Genomic DNA, 10,912 nt, shown 5'->3' with positions numbered 1-10,912 from the left:
AGATATAAGAAATTTAATTGCATTCTCATTGTTTCAGGGCCTCTGCATGCCACATTTGTTATATGTAAGCTGGGTATCAATCTGTTCATATTTATGCTGTTTAATCTTTGCATCTATTGACGTTAAGAGATAAGATGCTGTAAAGTAGAAGCTTTGGATTTTGGAAGGCAATTTAAAGAAACTTCATAACAAATTAAAATTTAGCAAATAACTGTTAAATTTAGCAAAGCTTTGCAGGTTGGTAGATTGAAGTAGAAATATTTATTTACCAATTTTAAAAAAAAGTGCACTTTTCAAAACCAAATGGCTTTCTGGGGTCAACTTACTTTTAGGGGGGTATTTATCAATGTTCTTATTTTTTTCTGCAATTCAGGTTTTGTTGTGCTAAAAAATCCTGAATTTGAATAATAGTTTAAAAAACATGAATTTGAAAGTGAAAAAAGTGAAAAAACAACAACAGAAAACTTCATAATCTAAAAGTTTGTTAGGTCACGTAGAAGTAAAGTAAAAGTTCAAGGTCATTTGAAGTAGGAAAAAATGGCAAAAGTCAGCCAGGAAAACTCATTTGCACTATTTTTCATTTTGGGGTTACTGCATGTCACATACATGCGCAATTTTTCTCATATTAAGCATATTCTTCAGAAATCCCCATGCATTTATATTTATGATGTTTAATCTTACTACTTATGGGTGTGTGGGAGATAAGATGGTGTAAAGTGCAATTTAAAGTTAATTTTCAAAAGTTTCATAAAACTTGCTAACTCTAGTAAAGATTTGCAGATTTACAGTTTGGTGGCATTGATTACAAAGACATATTTGCCCATTTTGAATTCATCAGGATTGAGGGAGGCATTTTACCAGGGGTGGTCAATAGCTGCTTATGGTACTTCCAAGAGTTAATTTCTGTTTAAGTAACCTGAAATTTAGCTTTTTTTAGTACAGGGAATGCAATATGCTCTGTGAGATAGCAGAGCAAATGGGAGGTAAGCAGCAATCCCAGAATTGTCCCTGGTCCAAATGTGGGGTTGGCATGCTCAGGAGGCACAATAACATTATTATTTAAAATAAAATAGCATATACATCAAATATACAGATTACATTAACAAATGCAGCCATATATATTGGATCTGTTACCTGGAATGCTTATGTTTTTAATTTAAACATGAAATAAACCCAATAGGATTGTTTAATTATTGCAGCAAAAATGGAGATCCATACAGGTCAACTCCCTCAATTTTGTCAGGATTTACACAATTTCAAACTCCCCAACTTTCCATCACCTTAACCCATTTACCAGTTTGTCAGCACGCAAATACGCAGCAAGGATTCATTGATGCTTGTGTGCATGTGCAGTGAGTGGTGACATCTTTGCCACTTTTCCCCTATGAGCAGCATCTATGACTTGAAGTGTATGGGAATCATTTAAAGGAGAAGGAAAGGCTAAGTCACTTGGGGGTGCCAAAATGTTAGGCACCCCCAAGTGACTTAAATCGATTACCTTGTACCCCGGGCTGGTGCCCCTGTTTGGAGAAAACTGCACGAGCCCGGGGTACCTGTAGCGAGCGCTTCCTTCTTCCGCGTTTCTTCTGCGGTGAATTCCAACGGCCGGCGCATGCGCATTAGAGTGAAAAACCGACTTTCTTGTTAAAATTCAGCTGTAATGCGCATGCGCAGCGCACCAACAAGGAAGTAGGAAGCGATCGCAGATACCCTGGGCTGGTGCTGCTCTCTCTCTCTCAGATTGAACAGTATTAGCAGCAAGCTGAGAAAGTGCTGATATTTCAGGATAAGCTCAAAGAATGCTGGGTTTGTATCTGGAATGAGCTAACCTTCCACTGGGCTTATTGGGAGCAAGCTCAGATATAACGCTGGGTTGGCAAATACACAACAGCCACTGACAATGGAAAATCACAGCCTTTTTCCCCCTCACCTCGTATTTTTGTTTGCCTTTGGTAAATTTACAGAAGTGCCTGAACAACAGCAGTATTGCATCAGTCACGGTGACACAGGCTGCATGGAGCTATTGGTCACATGTAAGTGTGAATGTTTGATCCTCACTTTCTATACCAGCTTTGCTAATAATCCATACTTAATCACAGAACTCATTTCTGAGCCTATTTTATGTGCAACTGATCACTTTATGGAGAATATTCACCAATTTACTTTTTGTAAATGTGGTAAAACTAATATCCAGTCACCTACATATGGATCATTTCAGGCATCCAATTCCTTACATGTGTGTATTTCAGATTTCTAACCTTTCAGCTGATTGCAGCAACCACATCACCAATCTTTAGGACAAAGGTCATTATTTTGCTTAACAATAAAACCTTGAACATGCTGTAAGGACATGAATCTACCTGGACTAAAAATAGCAAATAGACATAAAAATTGCTTAAGCAGGGAAATCCAATGTGCATTTCTACATTCTTTGTACAACTCCCAGCAGTCCTTAAACTGTAAGGGATGGTGTCAGTAGCTTAACAACAACATGTAGAGTGGAGGAGATTGTATAACTGGATATTTTGAGCCAACAAATTACATAATTAAACAATCACCATTAGTTTAAATAGAAAGCAGGTTGGAACTTTCAATCTAAAGTTCAGGGGAACCATTGCAAAAGACATGTACACCATGGCAGGCTGGCTTCGGTGATTCCAGGGTGTGTCACATAGGTATCCATGAAGAAGGTAATATCTATGCCTCATTTTAAAGTTTTTCAGACTTTTCATAAATTAAATAATCATCCCAAATGTCACCCTTTGATGGGGGCCCCACAGTTCCAAAATCATTCATTTAAATAATGCATTTTTATCAAAAGGAAATTTAGATTGTTTGCTCTTTTAAACAGGGCTCTCTTACTTCTTGAATCACTTACTGCTTGTGGATTTTGTATGTAATCTTTATGTTCTATAAAGTCTGTAATGTACATATATATATATATACACCCAGGGCCAGAACTAGGGGTAGGCAGAAGAGACACGTACCTAGGGTGCAATTGTGAAGGGGCACTAGGGACAGGGCCGGAACTAGGGGTAGGCAGAAGAGACACGTACCTAGGGTGCAATGGTGGAGGGGCACTAGGGACAGGGCCGGAACTAGGGGTAGGCAGAAGAGACACGTACCCAGGGTGCAATGGTGAAGGGGCACTAGGGACAGGGCCAGAACTAGGGGTAGGCAGAAGAGACACGTACCTAGGGTGCAATGGTGAAGGGGCACTAGGGACAGGGCTGGAACTAGGGGTAGGCAGAAGAGGCAGCTGCCTAGGGCACAACGATTGAGGGGCACCAGGTAGGAGCCTCTCCTGCCTTCCCCTAGTGCTAATTTGTCATTGCCTCCGCCGCTTGTCATTAGCTGAGTTGGCCGACCGGGTTGGCTAGGGGGGCCCGGTCGGCTTGGCCCGCCCCTGACTAGGGATGTACCCCTTCTATTGCCTACCCCTAGTCTGCCCCCTTGTCCCCCCACCTTGTCTTTTTCCAAACCCATTCCCTGTCAGCTAGCGAGCACAAGGGGCATGATATGGCTTGCTGGGTTTCCTAGTTCAGGCACTGGATACACCCATTTATTGTACAGTGCTGTGGAATATGTTGGTGCTTTAGTAATATAATATTAGGGTAGATGGAGGCTAATGGAAGGGTCTAGGACAAAGAGAGTTCTCAGGGAACTTGAGAAACATAAAAGTACAGGTATCGGACGCCTTATTCTGAAACCCATTATCAATAAAGGCCATCTCCCATAAACTTCATTTTAATCAAAAAATTCACATTTTTAAAAACAGTTTCCTTTTTCTCTGATCTATGACTTAATCCCAACTAAGATATAATTAATCCTTATTGGAGATAAAACAATCCTATTGGGTTTAATTACTGTTTAAACTATATGTTTAGTTAAGGTGCCCATACACCTTAAGATCCGCTCACTTATCGATGTCACCAAGCGAGCGGATCTTCTCCCGATATCCCCCACCTACGGTATGACCTATAGATAATGTTTTATGCACATTTATATTTTAAAGAGTAGTTATTTAGGGGCCCATTTATCAAAGTATGATTGCCTCTGAATACAAAAAAATCATATTTTTTCATAAGTTTTTGTACCTTGTGTATTTTCGCTGTTTTTTTTTGCTAATTTGCGCAACTTTTTCGTACTGTGCATTAAAAATTACACAACAAAATCGTATTGTCTCAACGAGTACAAAAGTATCGGATTCATTAAAGCTTCGTTATCGTGACTTTCTTTTGGCCAGGTTGGAGCTGCAGAGTGCCATTGAGTCCTATAGGAGGCTTCCAAAAACATGCACAGAAAGGATCAAAGCCAGAAAGATTTTCCCACTGTTTACGATCGTTCGGATAGGAAATTTTTGTGATTTTCGGATCTCCAATACGATATTATCATGACTAAAGGTGCCCATACATGTTAAGATTCGCTCGCTTGGCGAGCGGATCTTCACCTGATATCCCCACCTACAGGTGGGCGATATTGGGGAGTGTGTAGGCTAATTCAATCGTTTGGCCCTGGGGCCAAACAATCAAATTATATTGGCGGCAATGGGGCAGTCGATTCAGGGACCGCATCAACAAGCCGATGCGGTCCCCGATCCGACTAGATTTTTAAACCTGCCTGATCGAGATCTGGCTGATTTCAGGCCAGATATCGGTCAGGCAGTCCCATCGGTAGTGCCAATACACGGGCCGATTAGAATCGACCCGTGTATGGGGACCTTTAAGGTAGGTGATCCAAATTACAGAAAGACCCTTTACCCAGAAAACCCCAGGTCTCGAAAGTTCTGGATAACGGGTCCCATACCTGTAGTAACTTGCAGATATACAAGTAGGAAATTACATGGGTGTGAATAAGTATTTTGTGTTGTCTGTTCATGTAGATACGTGTTTTGGTAGCTTCAGTACTGAGGAATGGTTGAGCTCCTGGCATGTTACCCAGCAACAAGGCTTAAAACGGTAAGTATAAAGGACAGAGAAGATCTAAATAATATCCATAGGCAGCCGGGCTTAGGGATAAATAAAACTGTGGTAAAATTATAGTGTTAAATGTGATACATTTTAGGGACTGGAGAAGATAAGGGTATTTGTAGATCGTTTACTTTGATGTTTCTTTATTATAAGGACCCTAATTATTATAACATTAGTCATTAGTGTCTTTTTTTTTAAAGAAATATTATTGTTTTCCCCTAACGGGGTGTAAGCTCAGTTTGCATTGACTTTTAAACTGAGAGTTCTCCAGCAGATGGAGTATCAGAAATATAGACCTACAATAATGTGGTATTTGGTTTGAATAGATAGCAGTTTTGAGCTCCTGAACGTTTAAGGAGAAAAAAAATCAGTAAGAAGACTTGACAAAAGTTGATATAAAGGGTAAAAAAATAAATATGCACCCATAATTTCTCTCTTTCTGTTTTTTTATATGAGGTCCTTGATCCTTCCTTATGCATTTCTGTGAGATAGTGTGATTGCACTGACATGGACACAGCAATTCTTAATTAGTCAGCTAATGTATTTAATATAAAATCTGGTGATTAATAATTTATCCCAAGATAGTCACATAGGACATATTGAAAAAGTCATACTTAACCATGTTAAAGTCTTCAAAATAGTTAACAGTTGTTCCTAGAAAGGCAGATAAACACAACATGCATGATAACAGTAAATTGCATAGAGAAGTGTTATATAATCATTTAAAATCACTCAAGGTCAGTCTTTCAATGCAAAGGGGTAAAAGGTTACTGAATGAAACCTGAGTATACCTTCCATATAAACTGTTTAGAGAGGGGTAATGTGTAATTACATTCTAACCAATTTACCCTTTGCAGTCTGTTATCTTTTAAAGGGGTGGTTCACCTTCAGGTTAACTTTTAGTATGTTATAGTATGGCCTATTCTTAGCAACTTTTCAATTGACCTTCATTTTTTATTTTTTATAGTTTTTCAATTAGTTGCCTTCCACTTATGACTCTTTCCAGGTTTCAAATGGGGTTCACTGACCCCGGCAGTCTAAAAACTATTTCTTTGTGAGGCTACAATTTACCTTGTATTATTATCTTTTTTTTAGGCCCACCTCTATTCATATTTGTGTCCTTCTTTTAAACCACTGCCTAGTTGCTAGGCTAAATTGGACCTCAGCAACAAGATAGCTGCTAAAATTCCGAACTGGAAAGCTACTGAATAAAAAGCTATATAATTAAAAACCCACAAATAATAAAAAATGAAGACCAAGTGCAAATTGCACTCTCTGTATTTTACTGAAAGTTAATTCAAAGGTGAGCAACCCCTTTAAATGCACTTCTTGAAAACAACACTATAGTCAGAATCTGTGGATGCCAGCTATCAGAGGGACTGCTAGAAGATGCCAGGGCGTATTTTGAATCCCAGTCAAGACCTAACTGTAGTGGGTACTTATTATTTCCCAGGGTGCAAGGGTGCCAGATCAGAAATCCAGCAATTGCAGCTGGTGCAAAGAGCAGCATGCAAGTTAAGGGGTGGGTAGGGGGCAGTTGGGGCCAGTCTTATAAACTGCAGGATCCAATTGGGACCATTTTGACAAGGCCCCCTACAGTAGGTGTTGCCAACTTGCACAGGGTTCCATTGCTGGGCGGGCAAATAGTCTCTGCCTCTTCCTCTCTCCATCTGAATGATGGTGTAACCCTGCCTTTTCTCCTTTCTTTCTCTCATTCCATTGGCTCCCACCATTTCATGGCACAATGTGGCCCTCAAGCACTGGGCTCTAATGCTCCAAGCATACTATACAGTGTGAGATCTGTGATTATTGGTCCCTCAAGCACACTATACACAGTGAAAGACAATGTTAAACATGGGGTAGCAGTATGAATGCAGTACATTAACATTATCGGGCAATTGCTGTTGGGGACGTACTGAACAACTTGATGTGTTTATTTCCACTAGTGCAGGGCCCCTATGGGTGCAGGGCTCTATTGGGCCCAATATGTCCAGTTGGCCTAAGGCCAGCCCTGGGGGGACACTTGCATGTTGTAAGTATCTGTGCTCCAAAAAGGACTGAGAGAGACATTCAAGAAGTTACACAATGCAGGACACATTATGCAAAGTGCAAAAAATTGCCCAGTGTTGTGTTACAGATTTTTTAGAATGTAATTGTAACACCAGAAGCACTTAATCTAACCTAATCTTAGTTTTCAAAACCTTAATATTTCCTTAAGCAACTGTAAATCTCATCTTAAATCAAAAAGAAAAGGATGATCCAAGTTTAATAAGTAGTTTTTAATGCATCTCTGCCTAAGGGCTCGTCCTCCCAATCATATTAAATAAGAGGAAAATAAGGATTGAGGGAAGCAAAAGAAAAATAATGTTGTACTTACCATAAATTCATTTTCTCACAGTCCCGAAGGCAGCACTTACTTAGAGAGAAGTGTGGGTAGGAAAGAAACATCACCCCATTTAATTTGACACTCCCTCTCTTTACCCTATAAAGCTTTTCCCCTGGAGCCTCAGTGATTTAACAAGCAATAATACCACAAAGTAATGCTGGAAAAATACTTTATTAGAAGAGAAGGATAATTGTGCTGCCTTTCGAAGTAGCACTTACTCAATTAGCAATACAGTAATGTTTGGAATCATTTTAATGCAGGTTACCACTTCCCCAGGTGTACCTAGTAGATGTAACACTTTTTCCGCTTCACTGTATGGAAAAGAACTGGAAGTATGACCTCAAAGTTCCCAAAATGATCCTGTCTTTTAAAATATGAAAATTGGTTTTCCTGCAGGATAAGGCCTGTAATTCACTACATGTCTTGCTAAACAAATTGAGGTGAAGAATACAGTTTTAATAGTAAGGTTAAACAAGGTGGCTTCTTCCAGTGGTTTTCAATAGCCCTCAATACAACCTCCATATGCCATTTAGGAGTGAGTGTATTGATTCTTGGTCTAATGTTTTGAATGATCCTAACAAATCTCTTGATTAATGACTGTGCTGCTACAGATACACACTTAAAAGCTTACATTTGCAGTGTGGGCTGTTAAGGTGGCCATACACGCACCGATATTATCGTACAAAACCTCGTTTCGTACGATAATCGGTGCGTGTATGGCATGTCAGCGAGCTGACCGATATCGCAGGAAGCTGCTGAAATCGGTCGGCTCGCCGATCGGCCAAGTTAGAAAATTTTGATCGGGCGCCATAGAAGGCGCCTGACCAAAATTCTCCCTTCAGAGCTGAATCGGCAGAAGGAGGTAGAAATCCTATTGTTTCTACCTCCTTACCTGCCGATTCAGCCCTGAATGGTGTGTGGCGGATCTGACGATGTTTCGTGCGACCGACGGTCGTACGAAACATCGTGAGATCGCCACGTGTATGGCCAGCTTTATGTAGGAAGTCTAAGATGACTAAAGGAGGAGCACACTTTTAGGAAAGAAACTCTTTTAAAGACCCAACTTGTGAAATATCAGCCAAGTTCTTTAGATTCTATTGCTAATGAAGATTTGTGTCCAGAACACTGATTTAAACTGTAATCTGTGGGTTAGAGGGACTTCTTGTGCCTCCTTCTTGTGCCTAGCAAGTAGCAACTAGGGAACACTACAAACATGTAGTGAACACATAAAGGGTTAAGGGAATACCATTTGATTTATGATTTATTCAAAGTTGGCGCAGTAACATGTCAGTATAATATTATAAAGCTTCTTAACACTAATATGTGCTATATACTAAAAGTTTGGCCCTCCCAGCCCCCTTTTATTTACCTGTGTTGGACAGTCATAACTATTGCAGTAGGGATATCTGGTTTAAGAGGAGGGTAAAAGCCCAACAGATTACCATACTAATGTAATAGGTGCCATGCAAGTAAATGGATGTCTGGTAGGAAGCAGTGTTAATGTATGACCTCTGGGCTAGATTCTAAATATCTACATTGTATTCGCTGTGCCACAGCTGGAATTTAGCTATATATTTATCATAAATGTTAAAACTCAGTCCATAGAAACATGTCAGGAATATAGTAGGTATATTTATTCAGTGAAGTAGTTATACATGAATAATTTACTTTTATCAGTTAAATATTAGGATATTCACAAAACTCAATATGTAAAATATGTGCAAAACAGGCAAACTGATATAGGTTCTAGGCACAAGCTGTATGGCATCCCGCACAAACCAATCAAGAACTAGAACAATATCATACTGGGTCTACACTAAAAGCTGCAGACTTTCTGTTCTCTTTTTCTTTTCAGGTATTTTTGTAACATTGCTAAAGTTCTTGAGTCATTAAGATTTAATTAGATTTAATTGGTCTGGGATCTGTTATCCAGGAACCCTGTATCCAGAAATTTCTGAATTACGGGAAGGCCATCTCCCACAGAGTCCATTTTAATACAATAATTCAAATTTGTAAAGATGATTCTTTTTTTCATTTTTAAAAATAAGAATTATTTGCTTATAATGGAGTCTATGGGAGATGGCCTTTTCCGTAATTCGGAACTTTCTGGATAACGGGTTTCTGGATAAGACATCCCATACCTGTACTAAAGGGTGTATTTATTAACATTGGAGACAAACATCAACGGGGATGTTGCCCATAGCAACTAGTCAGCAATAGGATTTGAGCGGTTAGAAAACAAAAGATCTTATTAGTTGTTACAGGCAAGATCACCAGTGATGTTTGTATTCAGAGTTAATAATTACCCCCCTTAAGGTACAAAGATCCAAATTACAAAAAGATCCCTTATCCAGAAAACCCCAGCTCCTGAGCATTCTGGAAAACAGGTCCCATACCTGTATTATTAAAGTAAATAAGAATACTTTATTAGCATAGGCTTTTGTTGGCCTTTAAAGAAATGCTGGAACATTTAGCCTCTGTTTAGCTACTAGCTAATCCAGAGAAACATCCAAATTTAATTAGAGGGGGCAAGATACAGTGTGACTCCAGTACAGACCAGTGGTGTACTTTACACAGTAATACGTCTCCCCTATGTTAAACAAAAGTACAGTACATTGGTGTACTATACACAGTAATACGTCTCCCCTATGTTAAACAAAAGTACAGTACATTGGTGTACTATACACAGTATTACTTCTCCCCTATGTTAAACAAAAGTACAGTACATTGGTGTACTTTACACAGTAATACTTCTCCCCTATGTTAAACAAAAGTACAGTACATTGGTGTACTATACACAGTATTACTTCTTCCCTATGTTAAACAAAAGTACAGTACATTGGTGTACTTTACACAGTAATACTTCTCCCCTATGTTAAACAAAAGTACAGTACATTGGTATACTTTACACAGTAATACTTCTCCCCTATGTTAAACAAAAGTACAGTATATTGGTGTACTATACACAGTAATACTTCTCCCCTAGGTTTAACAAAAGTACAGCACTTTTTTTATTGCATCTGCCAATACAACCTGGGGTGGGAATTCCATATCTTCTTAATGCGAAAGCCTTTTGACAATGGTTTATGTCCACAGAAAGATCTGCTGGAGAATAAACTTCTAGAAAATAAAGTCCCCCCTATATATTTATAAAAAGTGATTATATTTACACTTAGGACTTGTTACCAGTGTGAACAATTCCAGCTCGGACAGCCTATCTTCATAGCAAAGATCCTTCATTGCCCTTAGTCGCTTTCTCTATATTTTTTTGTTTCATATTTTTCATTTTATATAGGGGTCTAAAATGACACTGTGTGTTCTAAATCTGTGCCAGATTTTCATAGGGCTTCCCTTCAGGCTATAATACTAGTGCACAATATCTTTCTACCACAATTTGGTATTATTTGCTTAACTAAGTCATTATATCCAAGTACCTGTAGGCCTTTCTCTGTACATAACACAATCTCAGTAAGAACAAAAGTATCACTGTGATCCCCAAAAGCATAAGTTTGCATTAACTTAAACCGAATCTGATCTGGCACTTTGATTCCCACGT

At 39.0% G+C, this 10,912-nt stretch overlaps 1 long non-coding RNA gene across 1 annotated transcript in view; it reads left to right on the top strand.

Annotated features, from left to right (window-relative positions):
* Positions 1–2,486: 2,486 nt before the first annotated feature.
* Positions 2,487–10,912, top strand: part of LOC116410362 — a 14,419-nt gene continuing 5,993 nt past the window's right edge. Inside the window, exons 1-2 of the long non-coding RNA XR_004222325.1 lie at positions 2,487–2,690; positions 4,883–4,958. This is a non-coding gene — a long non-coding RNA (uncharacterized LOC116410362). The remainder of the gene's footprint in view (positions 2,691–4,882; positions 4,959–10,912) is intronic.

The sequence above is a fragment of the Xenopus tropicalis genome, chromosome 4 (assembly GCF_000004195.4).
Source record: "Xenopus tropicalis strain Nigerian chromosome 4, UCB_Xtro_10.0, whole genome shotgun sequence".
In the NCBI taxonomy this organism is placed as follows: Eukaryota; Metazoa; Chordata; class Amphibia; order Anura; family Pipidae; genus Xenopus; species Xenopus tropicalis.
This window is presented reverse-complemented; position numbering and strand designations above follow the sequence as displayed.